We start from the raw sequence: 22,842 nt of genomic DNA, 5'->3' as shown, positions 1-22,842 counted from the left end.
GGCATGCTTGCTCACCTCTCTGAGATTGCCATAGAGGCTCTCCTAAAATTTTTCAACAAAATATGGATGAGTGGAGAAATCCCCCAAGCATGGAAAGAAGCAATCATAGTACCCTTCCTAAAACCAGGAAAACCACCAACTAGTCCCACCAGTTACAGGCCAATAGCACTCACTAGCTGTGTAGCAAAATCATTCGAAAGCATACTAAACATCAGACTAACCTTCATACTTCAGTCCCAGCAACTTTTAGATATACATCAGTGCAGTTTTAAAAAGACATGTTCCACAACCGATCACCTCGTTCGCTTTGAAAACACAGTTCGGGAAGCGTTCATCCACAAACAACACTGTATCGGGGTCTTCTTCGACCTGGAGAAGGCTTACGATACCACGTGGAGGTTCCGTATCCTCCGTGACCTAGCGGACCTAGGTATCCGCGGCAGGATGCTGGGCTGTTTGAGGGACTTCCTAAGCAACCGTACATTCAGAGTCCGCCTAGGTGCAACCTTCTCCAACACTTTTATTCAAGAAACTGGCGTACCCCAGGGGTGCATCTTCAGCACGACCTTATTCATCATCAAAATGAACTCCATAGGAAAAGTAATCCCAAAATCCATAATGTACTCAGTTTACGTAGATGACCTCCAAATAGCATGCACGTCTTCCAGCATACCTGCCTGTGAGCGACAGATACAAATAACAATAAATAAACTGGCTACCTGGGCATTTAGAAACGGACTTAGATTTTCCCCTCAGAAAACAGTAGCGGTTCTGTTCTCTTTGAGACGAGGCCTACAGGCCGACCCCACACTATATCTAAACCAAACCCCATTACCTGTCAAACAAGAGCATAAATTTCTAGGGGTAACTCTCGATAAAAAGCTCACTTTCTTGCCACATATAAACAGCCTAAAGAAAAAAGCTTCCCAGGCCCTCAATGTACTGAAACTACTGTCAAGAAAACGCTGGGGGTCTGATAGGGCATGCCTGCTACATATATACCGTTCTCTGGTTCGCTCTAAGTTAGACTATGGATCCATAGTACATGGCTCAGCAAGACCATCCTACATAAAACGACTGCATCCTATACACAACCTTGGTTTAAGGTTGTCTTTCGGTGCTTACAGAACTTCACCAATAGCAAGTCTGTATGTGGAAACGAATGAACCTTCCTTAGAAGATCGAAGAACTGCACTAACTTGTACATACATCCTCAAAATCCTTTCTCAGCCCAAACATATCTGTTACCCAATTGTGACGAAATGCCCATCCCGAATACTCTTCAACAACAAGCCTCACGCAATTCAGCCGTTGCTCTTGCGCTTCGAAGAAAAATGCCAAGCTCTGAACATACTAAACGAAATTAAAGATATTGCCCCAAGACACGAAGCGCTACCACCGTGGTACACTCTCCCCACAGTATGTGACGTCACACTAACACGCCTGAGTAAAACCTGTACTCCACGCAACCATATAATACAAGAGTATCTAGCACTACAAGAAAAATACAGAAATTACACTGCATTTTATACTGACGGGTCAAAAACTCATGCTCATGTAGGAAGCGCAGTAATACAAGGAAAAAATGAAAATGCAGTGCGACTGCCCTCATGAGCTACAGTGTTCACCGCTGAGTGTTATGCCATTAGTGTTGCGGTACAGAAAATAACAAATGAAAACATCAAAAACATCATCATTTATACAGATTCACTGAGCGTCCTTACAGCATTAAACTCCAAAAATGCCACGGAGCCAATGATTGGAAGCATCATACACAACATAGTAAAGATCACAACACAAAAACATGTTATAAAATTATGCTGGGTTCCCAGTCACGTTGGCATTAGGGATAATGAGAGAGCCGACATGTGTGCTGCACAAGCCAGAACCATGGAAATAAAACATGCGAATTTGCCTCCTTGGGATTACATGAATTTAGTGCATAGCAGACTAAAAGCCAAGTGGCAAGCTTCTTATGGTAATGAACGACACAACAAGCTGCATACCATAAAGCCCATTTTAAAAGAATGGAAATCATGCCGCCATAAAGAGCGTTTTATCGAAGTAATTTTATGTCGTTTACGTATAGGTCACACACATCTCACCCATAACTTCTTATTAACAAAAAAAGATAAACCTCTGTGTGAAATGTGTGGTGAGGAGCTCACAGTAAATCACCTTTTAATTTCTTGTTCGCGTCTCGAAGAACTTAGAAAAAAAAGTTTTTACGGTATTTTACAATGAACGCATTCCATTTCATCCCGCATTGCTTTTAGGCGTGCAAACACTTGTCGAGTTTTCACTTGTTTGTAAGTTTCTAAGGAAAGCCAATGTTTTAAATCTATTATAATGTAACCTCTGTACACTTGACATAACATCATCTAACCTTGTGTTTGGCGCATGATAGCCATAGTTGCTTATGCGCCATAAAACCCCATATAACTAACTAACCATTGTCATAAAAGTAATTCCCAAGCAGTGTACTGTACTTACCTCCGTAGACCATGCCGTAGGCAATCACACTAGGCCTTCTTTCATTCGAAGTCGGTGTAGTACGATATTCCAGCGTTCCAGGAGGGCTTCAGGCGCTTGCTGCATCCTTCGAATTGTTCAAGTTACACACCACTTTCGTCCGGAGACTAAAAAAAGGCCACACATTCTAGTAACAGAGCTCAAAAGGGGCACCACGCTTCGCAGCCAACTGACAACGCCGCCAACACGCCAAGGTAGATGTGCTATGGTAGCGTAGGCTGCATAGAAGCCCATACGTTCAAAACATGGCGGCTTGTGGTGCGCAGCCAGCGCCGTCTTCGAAATGCGTGGACAACTGAAAAGTGACGTCATGATTAAAACAACAACGCGACGTCAGTCACGTGTTTTAGTGACGTCATATTCGTGACGTCAGCGTCACGTGCTGCTTGGCGGGAAAAATAAACTGCTGAACGCCGCGAAGCTTCAGCGCGACACCCGACACGAGAACGAAGAAAGAAGACACGACGAGTGCCGACCACCAAAGCTATTTTTAGGCAGTCAGTTCTCGTTGTGCCTTTTTCCTTCGTCCTCACCTCAGGCGTCGCGCTGAATGTCGCAGGTGTCGCGCTGAAGCGATGAAATGTGACGCCGCCAGACAGGTTATCGCTCGCACATCGTGTAACCGCACACCTCTTTTTTGCGTACGGGGGCGACATGGCCACAGCCGATGCCCTTTTGGGGCAAAAGCGACAGAACCGCACTCAACGGAACGAAACTAAACAGAAGCGCTGGCAAAAGGGAAAAGCGGAAACTGTACACGAACGATGCACACCAAGAACTCGAACAACAAGCAGGGAGGAAAAAGTAGGGCTAGCAGAATCGAGTTTCAAACAAAAGCAAGCAGAATGGTCAAAAGATATGACAAGAGTATGACATCAGAGCACCGTCAACCTTGGCATCGTCCCTCTGCCATTGCCGCTGCTCAGAGCGAACGCTACATAAAATTTTTACAAAAGAAGCGCTATACTTTCTAACAAAATGCACACAACTAAAACATTTTAAAAAGGAATCACTGCAATTGTTTTTGAATGCTTTTGAAACACAAAATATGTCCTAATTATTTTCCTCTTCTAGTCGTGTTTGTCCACTCATTTCATTTTGGCGCTTTAGTTCCACGCCTAATTTTATGTCGCTAGAACTTGGTTCTGGACCGCATTCGAGCTCCGGCTTCGCGACCTATTTCGATTACGCCGCTGCACTCTCTGGCTGATGGATTGAATTGGGCTGACTACAAGTTGCATTTATGATGATGATGATGATGATGATGATGATAGCGGAGTTCGGCGGGAGTTTCGAATTTACAAGTGTTCAATCGCGTTTGACCACGGCGGACACGATGTCGCTACTGATTTTTATCTTTTCTAGATGTAAATTAGTAATTGATTTACTGTAAAATTGTGCAGCACTGGTTCCTACCATTAAATAAATGTAGATCAGCAGTGGCCCTTGCACTGCAAGTATATGACTAAGCAATTGCGCTAATTTACAAAAGTCCTCAAGTCAAACCCTGCAGCTCATGGAAATAATTTCTCCAAAACAGATATGCAGATATTAACGCAATTTCACGCACACTAGCCAATAAAACTGACAAAATTTCCTTCGCGAATAAAATTTTGTAGGTTAAAAAAGCGAACTGTACAGTATACATACTCGAACGGCGCGAATTTGCTGTGTTAAAAATTAGAAAAAAACTCTATACTCATATCCTGAGAATATACTCCACCGTACATCCCTCGGACGTACACCTTGTCTCTAATGCGGATATACAAAAGCGGATACTGTCCGTACGTCCGGCGGATGTACGAATACGGATATCCGAAATGGGATTGTGTTCGTAGGTCCGATGGACGTCCGATCTCAGCAAAGGACGTTCGGATCTAGCTCGTACGTCTGACGGATATCTGTGGTTGCTTGGGAATGCATGCAAGCCAATAGCAAAAATTTTAAGTGTAACTGGGCACATGTTCCACAGGGTTAGCTAGCTTCATGCCAGTTATATTAAAGCTTGTATCATTTGGCTCATTACAAAATGTTGCTGGGGTGAGTTAGTCTAAATGCAGTAAGGCTTATGCGACCAGCTGAAACTATCGAATTCCCAGTTGGTCCAGAAAGAAACCAACAAGTGTTGGTACCAACTGGCCGAGCACCAAACCAGCAGATTGCCATTTGGGACCAACTGAAACCAGCAAGTGTTGCTGTAGGGACCAACTAGCCCAGCACAAAGCCAGCAGATTCCCAGTTGGGACCAACTGAAACCAGAAAGTGTTGCTGTTGGGACCAACATGACCAGCACAAAACCAGCAGATTCCCAGTCGGGACCAACTGAAACCAGCAAGCGTTGCTGTTGGGACCAACAGGATCAGCACAAAACCAGCAAGGTTACTATTGGGACCAACTAAAACGAACACAAACCAGCAGATTCCCAACAAGAAATTTTCACCTGGGATATAAGGAGACAGTGAATGGCGATACTTGCGAATTTTTCAGGTGATGCCACCCGTCGCCAACACCAGCTGTGTGCCGTGGTGCCGCAACAGGAGCACCTTGAGCAGGAGGCCAGGAACCATCTTCTTCCGCATCCCACGGGACAGCAGGTCTCTCGTGCTTTGGGTTTTCAGCGTGCCATTTGTCATAGTTTAATATACAGACAATCGTCTACTTTCACAGCGATGTATCTGTGAATGTGTTTATAAGCATAAAATAAATGACCGTGACGCGCTTTTCTAGAATCGGGCAATGTACCATTTCCCCAAATGTCTCATGGTCTGTTATGAAGAACACTTGCGGCGACTTGTTTGGATGCTAGTGAAGCACTTGATGCTTATACATTCAACAATGACGCCACCGCGGTGGCTCAGTGGTTATGGTGCTCGGCTACTGACCCGAAACACGTGGGTTCAATCCCGGTCATGGCGGTCACATTTTAATGGAGACGAAATGCTACAGGCCCGTGTACTGTGCGATGTCAGTGAAGTTATAGAACCCAAGGTGGTTTAAATTACCCGGAGACCTCCGCTGCGGCGTCCCTCATAGCCTCAGTTGTTTTGGAACGTTAAACCCCATAAAAAGCAGAGCAGTTTCAGCAATGAAGTAATGGAGTGCCTTAAACACGTACGCAGGTCGACAGCATGGGTGTCATACAGTGGAAGAAGTGACCTTTTGGAAAAACCGCCCAGTTCAGTGTACACCAGGTACCGGATGTGCACTGACCACTTCACAGCAAAGGACTTTATGGATCCTGGGCACACGCGACTCACTAAATTGGCTGTGCCTTCTGTGTGTCCAGGTTTGCAAGGCAAGCTGGTCACAGCATATATATTTATGAAGTAAGTATTGTAGCAGGTAACCAAGAATTAAGCTTACGTGCTATACAGAAGATAATGTATACGTGCCTAGTTCGTATCTTTCCTTATGCTGGAGTTCACTTCAGTTGGCTTGAGAGTTTTTATTTTGCTTCATGGTCAATAATTTCACTCTTCTGCTGAGCCTTTCCACACTGTTTTTCAAGCAAGAGGCACTGCATTCACAGATGTGCGCTCATATGACTGCCGTACTCATTCTGAACATTGATTAGTTGCCGTGGTGGCTTAGGGCTGGTGGTGCCTGGCTGGTGATCTGAAAGGAGTGGGTTCGATCCCATTCAGATTTCGATGCAGGCAAAATGCTTGAGGCCCTGTGTACTGTGTGATGTCAGCACGCATGAATGCACACGGGTGGTCCAAATTTCCGGAGTCATTCACCAGCATGTCTCTCGCAGCCTGATTCGCTTTGAGACATTTGCTCATGTTTTCTGCCATTGCCTGCAGCGCCGCATCTGCTCGTGGACCATGGCCATACCACAACAGACGTGGCAGATCATGGGTGTTCTCTTTCCCCAAGCAGCAGCCGCTTTCCTGACTTGGCTGAAAGCGGTGGAAGCCCTCAAGAAAGCAGCTGCGTTGGTTAGTGGTTTTTCGTTTAAAGCTGCTTAGTAGCATTTTCAGTAGTAGTGTCCAGAAGCATATGCAGCATATTCTTCGGATAGTGTACACTGTATCATTTTTGCCCATTGTGTGAACAGACAGTTTAAGATTAGTTAGGGAAGCGTTGATTTTGGTGTCTTTTGAACATAAATGTTTAGCATGTCTTGTTGCATCATACGGAACGTCTGTAAATCGTTTTTCCGCTGATGGTAAAGTTTCCATGTTATGGTCGAAGTGCTCGTACAGCTCACTCGATAGATTTGTGAACTGTTGTAAACATAAACATAGTTCCTCACTTCTGTACTTGCACAAGCTCCTTAATGTTTCGTATATGCAGTTCGAATAAATTTTTATAGTGTATTTGTTATGTATAAAGTTTATATTTCAGGTGGCCTGGCTAAAGTTTGGTTTTCGCCATCGTGTGTCCCATGTTGAAATTAGGCTAGACGACTATTTCGTAGTTTCGACAAGTCATCAATATTCTGTACTAATATGGTTGACCTGTCACTAAGTAGAGTTGGACCTTGCCTAGGCTGTAGGTAATTGGCATGCGCCGGACAAGGTCCCGTGACCCGCAAGCTGGTTGGCACGCTGAGTACAGCTATCACTCAGTGAAACTGCAATATGGAGGACACTAACTGCAATTGAGAAGAAATGACAGGAAATGCCTTACAGAGGCATTGCAAACAAGAACAGAGAGGAATGTGTGCTTGCCTCAGCACCACTGTTACTACCTGAATTGCATGCGCCAATGCAAATTTATGTATTCCATGACGTTGTGATTGGCTCTTGTGTTCCCTTTAAACCTCAGAAACACAACTTTCCACTGTAGAAAATCTCAACTTTCATGCCTTAAGAACAAACAAGCGGCAGTATTCTGCAGAAAACGTCAAAATGCGCTTCAATGCCCCTCATGTAATAATGAGAACTATTAGTTTCATTTTTTCCCCACCTATCCGCGGTAGGCAAACAAGCCTTTGCCATTAGGCTCATAAGCTGGTAAGAGAGGCCATGTTTTCAGTGAGCTTGCGACTTGGTGCGCAAGTGCAAGGATGGTGGCTGTGTACATACAAAAAGTTTACACCCATAGTACCTGTTGGTCAGAAAGAGAAGACGCTGGCAGAATTGAACGCAGCAAAGAACAGCAAAGCACTGGGTGGCTGGAAACAGTAGTGACTGCTGCTGGTGCTGTGTGGGGAGCTCCATGCATTAATGTGTCGGAGGTTTGCCCTGACTGTTTTGGTACAGGCGTCTGAAGCAATGCCTTTTTATGTTCAATTAATTTAAATATCTCCTCAACCCTCAAGCTCCCCTCATTGTATTCATCCAGATAAGGTAAAAGTCATTTGTCTGACGTGTTCCTACAGATGTCGGTAACAGCATCATCCAAAAAGAAAAGGCCGCTCTTTACAGAAATGTGCGGCAAATGCTTAAGTGGACGTTTTTTTGTGCATTCACAGGAAACTAGGGGTGTCAACCATAGCATTAAATGCATAATGTAACACTAGAAGCGTTTTTCTTCACATGCAGGAATCGTACTCTGGGACAAGTTATATTCGGGACAGTCGTGTAGATGGGTTGTATGAATGAATCGCGCAGAGTGTATTATGCTCATAGAAAAATAACCGAATGCAATACGTTGCACTTACTGCAAGCAATGTTTACTGTGACGGAACCATTAAAAGGCATTGTGCCAAGATTGACTTTATTGCTACCTCTTTTTCTTCTATTGCAGTTCTTGGCAGCGATCCTGCAATGGGCTCAGCATACACAAATTGTCTGCAGTATTCCAAGTCCAGGGCCACAGCAACTATAAGGAGGCTGCAGGCGAAGGTGAAGAGCTGCCGCAAGACCATCGCAAGGTTGCGCAGACAACAACACAGCTTGCCGCCAACTATTTCGAGGGCACTAGATGTCATCCGGCCATTTGTTACTGAAGAAGCGTTCAAACTTCTAACTACACACGTGCGTTCATAGCCAAGGGGCAAAGGCAAACGATTTCCTTTGTGGCTAAAGAATTTTGCGTTGCACCTAAACTTTCGTGGACCACGGGCGTATAGAGTTTTAGCACCCATTTTCACCTTGCCAACGCAGCATTCGCTGAGACGATGGTTGGTTAACGTCAACATGAAACCAGGTGTGATTCCTAGGGTCATTGAGTCGCTTTCAGCGACAAGTCAGACTTGGGATAAAAGAGATCAAGCATGCACTTTGATCTTCGATGAAATAGTACAGAAAAAAAACTTGTGCTACGATTCCAGTCAGGATGTTATTCATGGCTTTGTGGATGATGGTAATGTGCGGACATCGACCACTGCAGACAAGGCTTTGGTTGTTCTGGTGGGTGGAATCTCTAAGAGGTGGGTTCAGCCAATAGCATTTACAATTGTCAACACCAGCACCTATTATGCGTAAATTGCTCATGTCCCTTATTGATAAACTTAAATAGCCAAACTGACAGTGAAAGCACTTGTGTGCGACCAAGGGGCGTCAAACATCAGCTTGTGTTATCAGCTGGGTGTGTCTGTTGACAGGCCTTTCTTTGAAAGAAGGGGTGAGCGGATATATTTTACTTTTGACTTCCCCATCTCATTAAAACTACTCGTAATAATGTGCAAGCTCACAAGTTGCTAATTGGGGAAGAGATTGCCGACTGGGCTTACATTGAGCGCCTGTACAATTCGTCCCACGAGTGGCGCTTGCATTTAGCCCCAAAGCTGACCGAGCGGCACATTTTTCAAAAACCGTTTTCTAATATGAAAGTAAGCAGAGCAGCACAAGTACTGAGTGCTTCAGAGAGTGTGGCCATTATGGCTTCAATATATGCAGAGGAGCTGCCCGCAGCAGCAATGGCTAAAGTGCAGTTTTACAAATGAATGGATAAACTGTTTGATGCACTGAACAGCTCAACTCCTAAAAAAATAGCGCAAAGATATCGCTATGCGATTAAAAGGGGTGATGAAGAACTTGTTCACTTCCTTCAAGATCATCTTCACTGGATTAAAACGTGGAAGTTTGCTGTCAAGCGTCAGCCACAAACAATCATAGGCTGGCAGATAACTATTCAGGCTGCTTTGCTTCTTTGGAGTGAACTTTCTGAAAATCATAATTTTTTGTATCCTTACCCGTCGGCTGCAGCAGGATTCGCTGGAGAATATGTTTGGGCACATTAGGCAGAAGCAAGGCTGCAACATGAATCCGAATGTTTTCCAGTTTATCTCTGGTTTAAAGCATATTTGCATTCAGAAACTGTGTAAACTTTCTAAACAAGGTAATGTTGAGCAGGATAGATGTGAATTTCTACTGGAATGTTCACCATTCTCTGTTAGCAGGGCATCTCTAGTTGATAATGTTGGGCAGGCTCCTGCTGACGACTTTCCGTCCTTGCAAGATGTTTCAGAGCTAGCCGCGGATAAGCACTCTCATGTTATTGATGATTCTGTTGTCTATTACGTGGCAGGCTTCTGGGTAAAATATTTTGCTGGTAAATATGCAATGAATTCCATTTGCCCTCAGTTGTTGAAAGATGAAGACAATACATTGAGGGGTTCTCATCAATATTTTACGATGCTGAAAGCATATCATTTACCAGGCAAAGTGTTTGGAAATTTAGCTGTACCATCGCAAAAAGCATGCACATTTGTGCAAGCACTTGAGACCCACTTTCTTGCTTTGGTTGAGGATACTGCACATCTAGAAAGGGTTTGTTATGTTTTGCTGCGACATCTCCAATGCATTGGGGATTTTGATTTATGTTCTCTTGAGTGCCGGCAGAAGTTTGTAAAAATGTATTGTAGAATTCGTTTATGCTGGCATGTGAGATTTCTGAACAGAAATTTAGACAAAGTTCGCTTTCAATCGTCAGTTTCTGGTGTACAACTTGATAACTTTAAAGGTTAATGTTGCGTTGAAGCATACCGTGAACTTGGAGCCAACGTGCCTCAACATAATCTTTCAGAGAGGTACACGAGATGGAAGGTCAGCCCACAGGACTTGAAGGGTGGGGGGGACTGGATTTAAGTGCACAAGCAATGTGCAAGCCTCTGCAGGATTGCTCTAGGTGCCGCCTAATTTATCGAGTGCATTCCATGTGTTCCATTATGTTTTTACACATAAGCGCTTTCTGTAGTGGCCCTCGTTGCTCTGCAGGTTGAAGAAATGAGCATACGGTTGTCGTTTCACAACTCCTACTGCTTCCTGCTTTGCATTGAGTAGCACCGCCCGCTTGGGGCGCTGCAGTCAAATGCAGTCAGTGTCCGCTCTTTACCAATATCTTTCTCTATGGGTAAGTAGTGTATGTACAACTACATCTGGGGTCGTGCGTAATTGTTTTTGTGTAGGTCAAGTTAACACACTCGTAACGAGGGGCCAGAGGGGCTTATTGGCTTTAGCTCGTAACCATAGTAACGGCGGGTCCATTTAGGGCTAGCGACGAGGATATGCGGTAGCACTGGCGTTACGCCGTCGTTCTTTGTTGCGAATCTGTGCTGGTAGTGGCGGTTGTGTGTGTGGCAGCTCTGGCAGCCGGAGCACCCTGAGGTGCGTCGTACGGGACGTGGCTACGCGAACTGCCGTTTAGCTGCTCCAAGGCACATGTGAGTTCCCGGTAATTGTTTTTGTGCAGGTTGGCTTCGTGTGACGAAAAGGCGGGAAGTTTCTGTCACCCCCGTTTGATGCAATAAGTTTTACTGCTCTTTGTTATACCCAGAGCCATATCGAAGTGCCACGGTTTGCGTCGTATTGCAAAATTAATGAATCGATAGCTGCTTAATTGCTCTGTCGTATGGTCAATTGCAGCAATTGGTACTCAGCCATCGAGCAACGAGTTCTATATCAGGATATTTTCTCCAGAGAAGGTGCTGTTTTGAGTGAATGCCTTTAATTGTAACCTGTATCGCGTACGCGAAGCCTGCCACATTACCTTCCTTGCTTTTGTCGTGATTACTCGAAAAGGCGGGAAATATTAGCGGCTGAAATATCCACCGGTTCGTAATTCACGCAGAGGATTAAGTAACCCGCCGTTTGATGCTGTATTCTCTTTTACCTCAATTGAAGTGTGATTTGCCACATATATTTTTGATCGGTGTGTTGCGAGAACGAAGTGCCGTCTAACTGCTGCAAGGTACAACTTAGTCATCAAATAAATTTATAAGATCATTTTCTGCAGAGACGGATGTTTGGTGGAGACTTCAATTGTGCCCCCCAAACGTCGAGTGCAGATGCGGAACTAACCACCTTTTTGTAATCGTTGAAATAAGATGTCTAACGCTGTCTTTTCTTTTATCCTGGAAATCTCATTTGATTATTCTTTCCACAGCCGTGGAAAGTCGCACAGGTTGCGTCGACCCGTTGCAAGGGACAAGCAACTTCTAACTGCAACAGGGTACATATCTGTAATCAGTCGATTCATTGCAGTTTATTTCTTCCCCGTTATGTGTGCCTTTATTTTGCCCTGTTTAACATATGTTATACTGCCTTGCCTTCTTATGTTACTCCGTAAATGCAGGAAATGTGGGCTGCGATGTGGGCTGCGAAAGCAGCCACTCTTTCTATGTAGGCCTCTGGCTGACGCTAGAAAGTTTCGTTTTGGTTTTCGTTTTTGTAATTTGTAATTGAATGCTCAGCATCGCTGTGTTGCTGTTTTTGAATGTACAGACATGAATCAGACATTCTTGGTATGCTCATTAATTTTCATGTGGTCTTTGGCAGCTGCCATGACTGCTGTGCACAACTGCAGTGAATTCGTGGTTGAGACTGCCCTGAGAGATTGGCTTAGCCATGCTCCTGCGAGGCATCGAGATGCATTTGGAAAGGTATTTCACTCAGTTTTCCTATGCTTCAAAATTTGCACTGTGTATTATCAATTTGTTGCAAAATTTGTTCTATATTTTTGCATGGGCTGAAGTGGTTCAACTATTTCACACGCCGCGTGATATTTTCTGATAGAACTTTGGAAACATTTTAGTGCCTAGGCAAGGGAGCATTCAGCTGTTCTAACAAAAACTGAAAATGAGCAGAGCATGCAGTTCGCATGCATAGGGCATACGCCAATCTGTTGCTATTGTGCTGATTTTATAGCAGTGAAGATTCCACTTGGAAGTTCTCGATAGTGTCCCATGAATTTTGTACTAGTGCAACTGTGATCACCAAATTTTATTGTCAGAACTTGGGGTCTCTTACCTAAGACTACAAAACTTTTGCCTCAACATGTAGAGAATCCGCCTTTTTACACTATAGTTAACGAGCTCGTTCGGCTGAAAACCCGGCAAACCCCTCCATGACTCTGGAAAAAATCTCAAATTTCAAATGAAGTTAGGGGAGGGTCCAAATGTAGGTACAATTAGCCAGGAGGTTGCTCTTGGGGGTATTTCGTAAAGTAGAGGTAATTCGTTAAATTCGTGTATTGCAGCTCAAACCCAGGCCCTTTGTGTGGCAGGTGGGCATGCAACACAAACGCAATGAAGTGCTATCGGTTGAGCGCGTTACAGGAGCGACCAGCTAGCGGATGCGTCATTTGATTATAGAGATTGTTCATCGATAATTTTAATCAATGGTGTAATTCAACATTGAAAATTGATAAATTCAGAAAGTGTCAATCTTTCACAGATGGCCATCAGGGAGAGAGTAGGCTGTTATGATGTGTGAAGTTTCCATCAGGTGTGCTTGCAGCTGGGGGTACTGCGGAGCGATGACATATCACATGAGGTATAAACAGTTAGTACTACTGGTCACTGGGGGAGCACTTGTGATGGCGCTCTTAGTGTCTACTAGTGTGGACGCTATTTTCTCTACTGTTAAGATGAAGCTTAGCCATCACCCTAATTTTTCACATACCTCGTACTCTGGTACCTGAAAATTTAAGCTGCAGGAAGATTGTGTTTAGGTGCAAGCATATGATTGCCTACATGTGTTGCGACAGTCCAGAAGGCAAGCCATTCAGCTTGTTAGATGATTGCAGTGTCTGTCCCAACTGAAATAGACTTGCATTTAAGCGGGCAAATTTAAAACAAAAAAAAGGTTTGATGTCATGACTGAGTTGATTTTGAAGCCCAACTTTTGTGTAGTCTACTGCAGTGTTTTATGAGTTGGAGTGCCTACGTGACAGATTACAATGTGGAAAATTTGTTTATTCACTTCAGCCAAACTGCCATTACAAAATAGCTGGCTTGTAAACTGGTGCGAGATATTTTGCCTGTTTTATTTTATAGTGAAGTCCAGAGTTAAGGCATAAAATGAACAAGGGGCAAGCTGGAGGAGAGGATAGCTGTTTGTGTCTGCTAGAGCCGATTAAGGCTCCTTTTGAATTGGCTTGTTCGTTTTATGCTGTCGAGAATCTAATCTTCCCCACCTTCTTTCTACTGTAGTGCCACATAGATGCAAAGATTGCTTTGTGTTTGTGATGTCTGGTGAATGGACATTCTGAAAAATTGGAAACCAGTGGTGATGCGTTCTCATTTTTTACTATTAATGTGGGATTCGGAAACTGTAAAAGGAAGCAGGACAGAAAGATCACAAGAGGAAACAGGCTCCATTGTTCATTTCTAAAAGCGTAAAACTTAGCGTTGATGCTGTATTGTAGATAGTCCAAGCATGCCCATGGACCCTGTTCATTTGTAATCAGTATAGGATGCACACAGCTAGTTTCAGGAAACTAAATTTTCAGCATGCTAGAAGTTTTGAGGTATTTTATTTATTTTGGGCACAGCGCTGAAGTTTCTTTGTCGCTTTTGCTGCCCAGCGGAGTGCCCTATGCACAGCTGAACAGTGAACCCATTAACTTGAAGCCAGAACAAGAGCTGCAAGGCCTCGTCGCTTTTGTTGCCCGTTGGAGTGGCCCATGTGTAGCTGTACTGTGAGGACCTGCTGAAGCAAGAGCTGCCAAGGGGTCTTTACGGGACTGCATATTTTTAGAAATTATAAATGCGTGAAAAAACAAACTGGAAACAGTATGCAAGCAAAAGCTTGTAGGCAGACTAGAAACAGGACTTGTCACAAAAAAATCTAGCATCCCAATTCAAATCACAGTGAATGGGCTGGCAGGGACTGAGAACAAAATGTTATTGAATAAGCTGGTAATTGAATATCCACCAACACAGCTAAAGTTGCTTATGAAGTGTTATGCTAGAGTTTTTTATGACAACTCCAGTTGATAGTCTTTACAAGCTCCTGCTTGCATATTCATTTCAGCTTTCTTTTGTTCAACGCAGCATTTATTTCTTATGGTAGAGAGCAAAGCAATATGCCATATGGTCCTCATTCATTTGGACTTTTATATGTATAGGTGCCGTCAAAAGTAAACGGAAGGCAATATTCAGGAAAAAATTTAATCATTGGCCCCCAGTTCATGCATCCTTGAATACATATGCGCAGCCCAATTGTGATTGTGCGAATTCCACTGTGCCCAAACAAGCATGCACCATTATGCTTTAGATTTAAAGAAATTAAATTTTTTTGACAAAGTCGCCTTCCATTTACTTTTGACGGCGAGTGTACAGTGGTTCTGTTATGTACACCTCACAGCTAACGTGAATAGCATTTCATGTCATCTTTTCTTTTTTTGAAAATGTGCTTTTTACTGCAATTTCTATCTGCCTTAAGTTGTCACTGTTCCACTCAGTTAAGTAGTTTTAGTCCTTTCTGTACAGTGCTGCGCCTAGTCTGCAAATAACAGTAACAGCTATTATGTTTCTTTGCATTTCTTTTGGCATTTGTCTGAAGTGATTGTTTTTTACTTACAGTAAACAGTGAATTTGTTACTTTTCACATATTTGTTTTCTATTCATTTGGCTAGGAGGAAAGCTAGCCTGTCCGCATTTATTTGAATTTTTGTGTTTCTTTTCGTTTCGGCTCTTATCATTTAACATCGATGTTGTCATATACATTACTTCCTTTTCTATTCATTTTGAAAGAAGTATCTACTAACCAAGCTTCTGTTTGCACATTCATGCTGTATTTTTGGGACAGCAATTTGTTTTTTTGGTCTACAAGCTACTGTGTGCATATTCATTTTAGTTTCATTTTTTGTTTTATTATTATGACTTGTTTTTAATCGGCAGCCGATCTAAGTACTCATCGTTCTGTTCAGTCTTTTGCAGTGGCTGTATGCATATTTCACAGTGAACTCAAGTAGCACTCTGCTTGCGTTTTGTATTCTTTTTGAGTATGCCTTTTTATTACAGTGCTATGTGTCTTAATTGTGACAGCAAGAGTAGCCACTGTTAGCATGTTTTAGTAGTGTTTTGCTGAGACCTGTGCTCTGTATACTCACCTACCAAGCACATTAGGCACAGTTATTGACCTGACTGACTTAAGTGACCATTTTGGTGCCGCCGCGGTGGCTCAGTGGCTATGGTGCTCGGCTGCTGGCCCAAAAGACGCGGGTTCGATCCCGGCCGCGGAGGCTAGAATTTCTTTGGAGGAGAAATTCTAGAGGCCCGTGTACTGTGCGATGTCAGTGCACGTTAAAGAACCCCAGGTGGTCGAAATTTCCGGAGCCCTTCACTACGGCGTCTCTCATAGCCTTAGTCGCTTTGGGACGTTAAACCCCCCAAAACCAAAACCAAACCATTTTGGTGTTTAGTTCTTCTGTAGTGTAGTAGCTGTATTTCGTATGCTCATTTTATAAACACTAAAGACAATCCCTTTCCATTTGGGTTTTCTTCGAGTGTTTTGCTGCTTACTGTTAAAATGTGTTATATGTTGTTGTAAGACATTTTTGTAAACAATGAAGATATTGATGCCAATTTAACGCAGCTGCGAAGATTCTGGAAAGCTTGATGTACAATGACTATCTTTTGTAAGTTTTTTCTTGACCTTAGCTAGACTAGAGGATTGAGATCCTAATTATTGCACATCATTCAAATCTTATAGTTTACATTTACTACAGCGATTGTCAGTCAACCTACATGCTATCTGTATTAGCTAGCCTAAATACAGTTTATACACAGGCTTCAGGCAGATACCAGGTGCTATACACCTTTCCAAAAAGGGTTCCCTGTGCGCTGCCATATTGTTCCCTGGACTGCAGTGGGCACCTCGCGCTAGCAGGGTGGAAGCGACGGGGGAACCGGTTTCCAGATATCCAGAGAGGTGTTTCGCCGCTTCTACCATGCTAGCGCGAGGTGCCCACTGCAGTCCAGGGAACAATATGGCAGCGCACAGGGAGCCCTTTTTGGAAAGATCTATATACTGCCAATAAGGCATCTGTTGCAATGCATAGGAGGCACTATAGATGTCTAACTGCCCTATGTGCACATCCATTATATGCGACAAATGTCCAGCCGTAACATCTGTACAACATACTATTTTAGAGGTACGGATGCATTTCTGATAATCCTGTGGATATCCCTCAATGTTATGCAGACATATTTGGAGATCTATCGGACATACACAATGTCCAGCAAGTGCTGTATTTGATGCGTCAAAAGGCTGTATGTGGTTATCTGGGTTCCCTCATGGAGGCTGTAGCCATGGGGAGACTGTTCGCTTTCAACAATTTCCCTTTCTCTCTCTTCTTTTTCGACTTTGGATGCTGCCGATTTGGTGAGCGCACAGGCCCTTGTAGGCCATCCACTTACAGTTTCAAAGCTGCCTTTTTACTTCTCTGTAAGGTCGACATGCTCTTTCCGGGGCGGTCTCGCGAGGGCTAAGATGCTCTTCGATCTCCGCGCATACTGGAAGCGCAAACCCTTCATATTTGGGGGTATTAACGGTACCTCCTTGTTTGCTATAACCGACTGATGCGGCCGTAGTTGTATCTGAAACATATTGCCATTGCCCAAGGCATACTTTGATGGTGGCACCGCACTTGTTCATGTCAAGCAATTGTTTGTTGTGTCTGTGGCAGTTATAAGTGAGCTCTACTGTACTGCACGTGCATCATGCCACAGACACAAGCAGATGCATTTAAGATAGGCAGGTGCCTGCTGCATAATATGTGCTCTATATGCAAAGCGTATAAACAATGCTGTTGTGGCTTTGGAGACTCCTGCTTAGTCTACTGTGCTCTGTTTCGATTTTCAGACATGAGGACCAGTATTACGAGGCCAGGGTAAAATGTGCCTGAGGATGAACCTTCGAAAGCAATGTACTGCTGCGAATACGGGCAGAACCTTACTTTCACTTATTTGCATCTGCAAAGTTAGGTTCATGAGAATCCACCTGGATCTGCCAAGAGAACTAGCCTGACCAGCTGGGCCGAAGTGACAAGCATTGTTAAAGATACCGTAACTGATATTGCATTTCAGCTGGTGGAAAACATCAGTTTCAAATTTTTTTACTCGCAGTTAACAGCACATTGCAAATTGCTCTTCTGTTTCCTATCCATATCCTTTCACATTTTGTGTCTAGAGAAGAAAGGCTACAGAAAGTGTTGTTAAATGCGCTTTTTGTGCATTGCCGTCTACACAAAAGCGCACATGTTCCGATGCCTGTGGCGTTTGTGTTCATTCCAAAGTGACACTCCTTTGCTCTCTGTTATTTTGCAGGCCATGACAGAAAAGCCAATGCGTACAAGGTTCCACGCCTGCCACCCTTTCATGACTCCATTACTTCATGCTTATAACCTGGAAAATTCCATGTGCAGTGATCTCAGTGCATTGTGTCTATCACAAAGTGGATTGGAAATAGTTTTGATGTAATTGCTTCAATTACAGGGATCTTAATAATGATTAAAGTGGGCATTACCGTGAAAACAAAAATTTTGTTTAGTGAACTTGTTTCGTAAGCAATATGGTTCTTTCCCCTGAAATCACAACAGGCTCACTTAAAGGAGAAGGAAGGAGGGAATAACGGGTGGCAGCATAGTTGTCGCTAACAGTTGTTCCTGTTGTTGACGAGGCACAAGGTTCTTTTTGTTCGTTTTGACTCGATAGTGGTTGTGCAGAAATCACTGCTGTGGAATGGTTGACCAGTTTAAATTAAGCTCTCGGTGAGATTCCCATTTCTGTCGTGGTATGAAGAGAACACCTGAAGTTGAACGTAGCCTATTACCTATGTACTCTTGCGGTGTACACTCAGTAGTAGAAGTATTAGAATCATGATATTTGGTCACTCAGAACCAAGCACCAAGAGAGGATTATGCCTGTCGTGCAAAGGACATTGGTCTTCCAGCTATCTTAGCCAAGCCAGGCACTCCACATAAAAAGGGGTGGATAGGAGATGGGAGGATACTGAGTGGTCGTCCTGCATTCCACAACACAGTGAGTGAAACTGGGGTATGTTTCAGGGCAGTTATTATATTCAGGTGATTTCGCATATTTTTGGAAGATGGCCTGTGCCGGTGTCTGTAGGGTGTTGCATGTCAGTTTGTCAATTAACTTTGTGATGTGGAGAGTCGAAAAAAAATAAGCAGCTGGTGCTCATCTTTAATAAAAGAGCGGCAATGGTTCCAAGACATTATGCTCGGTTAAACATGCAAACGGCAGAAAATGACGCCTTTACTTTTGGTGCAAAGTGGGGTTAATCTGACTCCATTCTATTATTCAGAGATCAAAGCAGGATCTCTGGAACTGAAGAGATGGTCATTGCGCAAGACGGTGTGCGAGATCACACGAACGAAAACAATGTAATTGTGCTGGACATTGTGGTTGCTGTGATAAGTGTGCAAATTGGTTATTTCATTTATACCAAATTCTTTCGTGTTTTTCACTTAAAGCAGAAAGATCGTGTGAATATTGCATGCATTGAAATAATTTCCGTTTGGATGAATGTGTGATTGACACATCAATTTTTATATTGATTCTTGTTCTGTACAGCCACACATATTTTCAAAATGCTTGCTGTCGTCCTTCGGTGTGACTCCACCGGGTTTCACTTTGCTCTGTCCGCTAGGTGGGGCTTATGAACATTGGGGCTCTGCAGGAACCCTGCTGTCAGTATTGTGTGGTGAATTATAGATGGTATCGTATCTGCTGCCGTTCACTGGTTTATGGGCATTTTTATGGCTTTGCTGAAGAGTACGCTATGATTCCTTGTGGTTGGTCACAGGTGACTGTCCTCACTTTGTCATGTGCGAAGCATTCCTTACTCTGTCCAAGCTATGTTTGTTGCTGTGTGCATTTAGCCTGCATTCTGACGTCTTCCGTTCTGTTTTGAGGCTCTTTTAAGAGCAGGCGACATTTGGCTGTACGGGGTGACAATGTTTTTTTTAGTTTTCACATGCTTAGTGCTGTTGTGCGCATTTGTAATTCATCAGGTGTGGACTTCAGTTCGTGATTATTGTATGTACCTTGAATTATCTTTGAGGAGGAAATTCTTTTGTTATGATGTGAAGCCATTTGAAAAAATTTGCCTCCCCAGTGTTTCTGTATAGCTCTGTGCTCTGTTGACCCTGTTTACCTTGTGCGGTGCTGACCTATAGATGCAGTGCTCTTTGCCGTATTTCCCAAGGCAATGCAAGCTGTAGCAGACTTACTCGTCTAAGAACCACACTGTTTCTGTCTTTCTTTTCTGATTTTGCCGGAGTGAGTTCCTGACACGTGGCAGGTCTTCATGCCTCACAAAATGCCTGTAAAACTGATTTAGTGTTGCTGCGATTCTGATAAGTGATGACAAGTTGTACTTTTATTCTTTGTCTTGCTGCGTTCACTCTCCCCGCATCAGTGGCATAGTCATTGGAGGATGCACCACGCATGTGGGATGTGCAGGGTTGTATTCTCAGTACTAGCACTGGATACCCACCAGTGATGCAATAAGCAAGTTTTCCCCCTAGCTTGTGCTGGGTGCAGTGCTTGGAAATGGGCCTTTAACCCTAACCTGTGTCGAAAAAAGTGCCTTGAGCCATGGCCTTCTTTAGCCAAAGCTGCCCTTTCACCATCTCACCTATTGTCGTCATCAGCTTTCATTCTCATCACAATTTTTCATCCCACATTCGAGGCGTGGGCCTTACACAAGTAAATATGTTACGCTCAAACTGCACTTGACACACAGTAGTGTGCTGTTTCAGATGTGCTTCTACTGGTTTGTTTAATGCCACTCTTGGAGCTTCTGCAGGGGAAATACCGTGTTCGGCATGTTGGCCTCACTTGTGGGCGGCTGTAATCTTGGCTCCAAGCAAGTCTCCTGACAATTTTTTACCAGTTGTCAAGCTCTGAAAATTTTTTTCCTACGTGCTGTACAAAGGGTTTAAGAGGTCTTCAAAAAAAAAACAGGAGGAATAATGTCCCAATGTGTTTTGTCTCTAACCATAACTCACACTCGTTAGTTTTTAAGCCTACGTAGGCAGACTTGTAAAGTCCTTCCCATGAAGCCAGTTACTGTACTAGCGAACAGGTCTATAAAGTGGCTGTTGGTTTGCTTGCAACCGCTTTCCGATATTTTTAGGTAACTGATTCTTTCATGAGCATAAGTATAGTTCTCGTCTGGAGGCAGAATTGAAAGTTTTGAATGTTTGCTTTGGAACTTGATTGTTTTTAAGCCTGTCCTACTCAATTTACCTGACCTAGCACAACACTTTTATGAGATGGTATGCTATTTTCACCGTCTCATCCACATAACACCATGTGAGTTGTTGCACATGTAATCCTGTGTCTTATGGATGTAACCTGTCTTTCACTTGCAGGCTTGACCACCGGTGGACGCAAATACGGTGGATTTTCTGGACAAAACTCATCAGGTTAGAATCTTCACTTTTTCTTCATTAATCTGTTCCTGAAGGTTGTCTTTCAAAGAGCAGTGTGAAGAATACAGAAGCTTCAGTTCATAGAGCTCTGGTGAATTATGATGATATTTGCCTTTGATATTCTGGAAAGTTGTTTTCCAGAATATGTGAACTGTTGACCAAACTGTCACCCCTGTGAGTTCTATGCATTGATGTTAGGACTTGCGCAGGCGTCCAAGGCCTCATCAGGTTTTTAACCTTTAGCTTTTGCTTCCTCTTGTACCCTGCCTAAGGAGCAAATAAAGAAAACAAAAGTGGCAGTGTGCTAAACTTAGCTAATTGTCATTTGTTGGGTATTAGGCCCACTTTGGTGGGCTTAGCACAGCGTCTATCATGATGGCAGTAATGCAAGTGCTTAGAATGGATTTCAAATGCTACCCTATATTGTTGGCAAGGATGACATTTTTTGCAGCTGAAATGTTTTCAGCTGCTTGCAGAATTCATTCTAGGGATATCTTTCTTCAGACCTGAATTCTTCTTAAGGCCGACCTATTCAATAAAACTTTTCATAAACATCCACAGCTGTTGACAATTATGTCCTGCACATTGATCTTCATTTCCTTAGCTCCAGGTGAGCTTTGCAATGTTGGTTCCTGCATTTGATTGAAAGTATTCTTCCTTTACCACACAGGTTCGCCGCCGCGGTGGCTCAGCGGCTATGGTGCTCGGCTGCTGACCCAAAAGACGCGGGTTCGATCCCGGCCGCGGCGGCTAGAATTTCTTTGGAGGAGAAATTCTAGAGGCCCGTGTACTGTGCGATGTCAGTGCACGTTAAAGAACCACATGTGGTCGAAATTTCCGGAGCCCTTCACTACGGCGTCTCTCATAGCCTTAGTCGCTTTGGGACGTTAAACCCCATAAACCAAACCAAACCAACCTTTACCACACAGGTTCAGTCGTCACACCCAGCGACCATGGTGCACCTCCTGTGCAAGATTCAACTGATCAAAGGCACCCAGTGAGCCACTGCATGGAATCTACTCCTTCTGGCAGTTGTAACCACCGGGGTAAACTTGCAGTAAAGAAGGTGCACGAATGCACCCACTGCAGCAAGGGGTTCGAGAAAAGATCACAGCTGGTGGTGCATCTCCGAGTCCATACTGGGGACCGCCCATACCATTGTGATGACTGTGGAAAGAGCTTTGCACAAAAGGCCCACCTGGAGTCACACCAGCGCACTCACACTGGCGAGCGTCCTTACCATTGTGACTATTGTGATAGCAGCTTTTCAGACCGGAGCAACTTAGTGAAACACCAGCGAACTCACACAGGTGAGCGTCCTTGCCGTTGTGACCACTGTGGTAGCAGCTTTAAATCGAAGAAAAGCCTGGTGGCACACATCCGTACCCACACGGGTGAAAAGCCGTATCAGTGCCAGCTGTGCCCCATGGCCTTTGTAGTACGTGCAAATCTGGCAAGGCATGTGAGATCCCATAAGGGCGAAAAGCCCTTCCAATGTGATTTGTGCCATAAGAGATTTGCTCAGGGAAAAAATTTAAAACGCCACAAAAAGACGATTCACAAAGAATAGCAGCAGTTTCTAATGCCCTTAGTCGATATGTTTTCCTATCTACCTTTTTATGTGCGATCTTATGAGAGTCTAGCAGAATGCTATATGATGGGTGGTGGTAGCTAACCTTCGTCTTTCTTTACATTTGTATGTTTTGTTCACGTTTAAAGTTTTTTCAG

The 22,842-nt window shown here is 43.7% G+C and overlaps 1 pseudogene; it reads left to right on the top strand.

Moving 5' to 3' along the window:
• The first annotated feature begins 4,814 nt into the window (after nt 1–4,814).
• Nucleotides 4,815–22,842, top strand: part of LOC149328126 (uncharacterized) — a 33,218-nt pseudogene continuing 15,190 nt past the window's right edge.

Source organism: Amblyomma mixtum, chromosome 9 (genome assembly GCF_055824585.1).
Source record: "Amblyomma mixtum isolate Tamu chromosome 9, ASM5582458v1, whole genome shotgun sequence".
Lineage (NCBI taxonomy): Eukaryota > Metazoa > Arthropoda > Arachnida > Ixodida > Ixodidae > Amblyomma > Amblyomma mixtum.
This window is presented reverse-complemented; position numbering and strand designations above follow the sequence as displayed.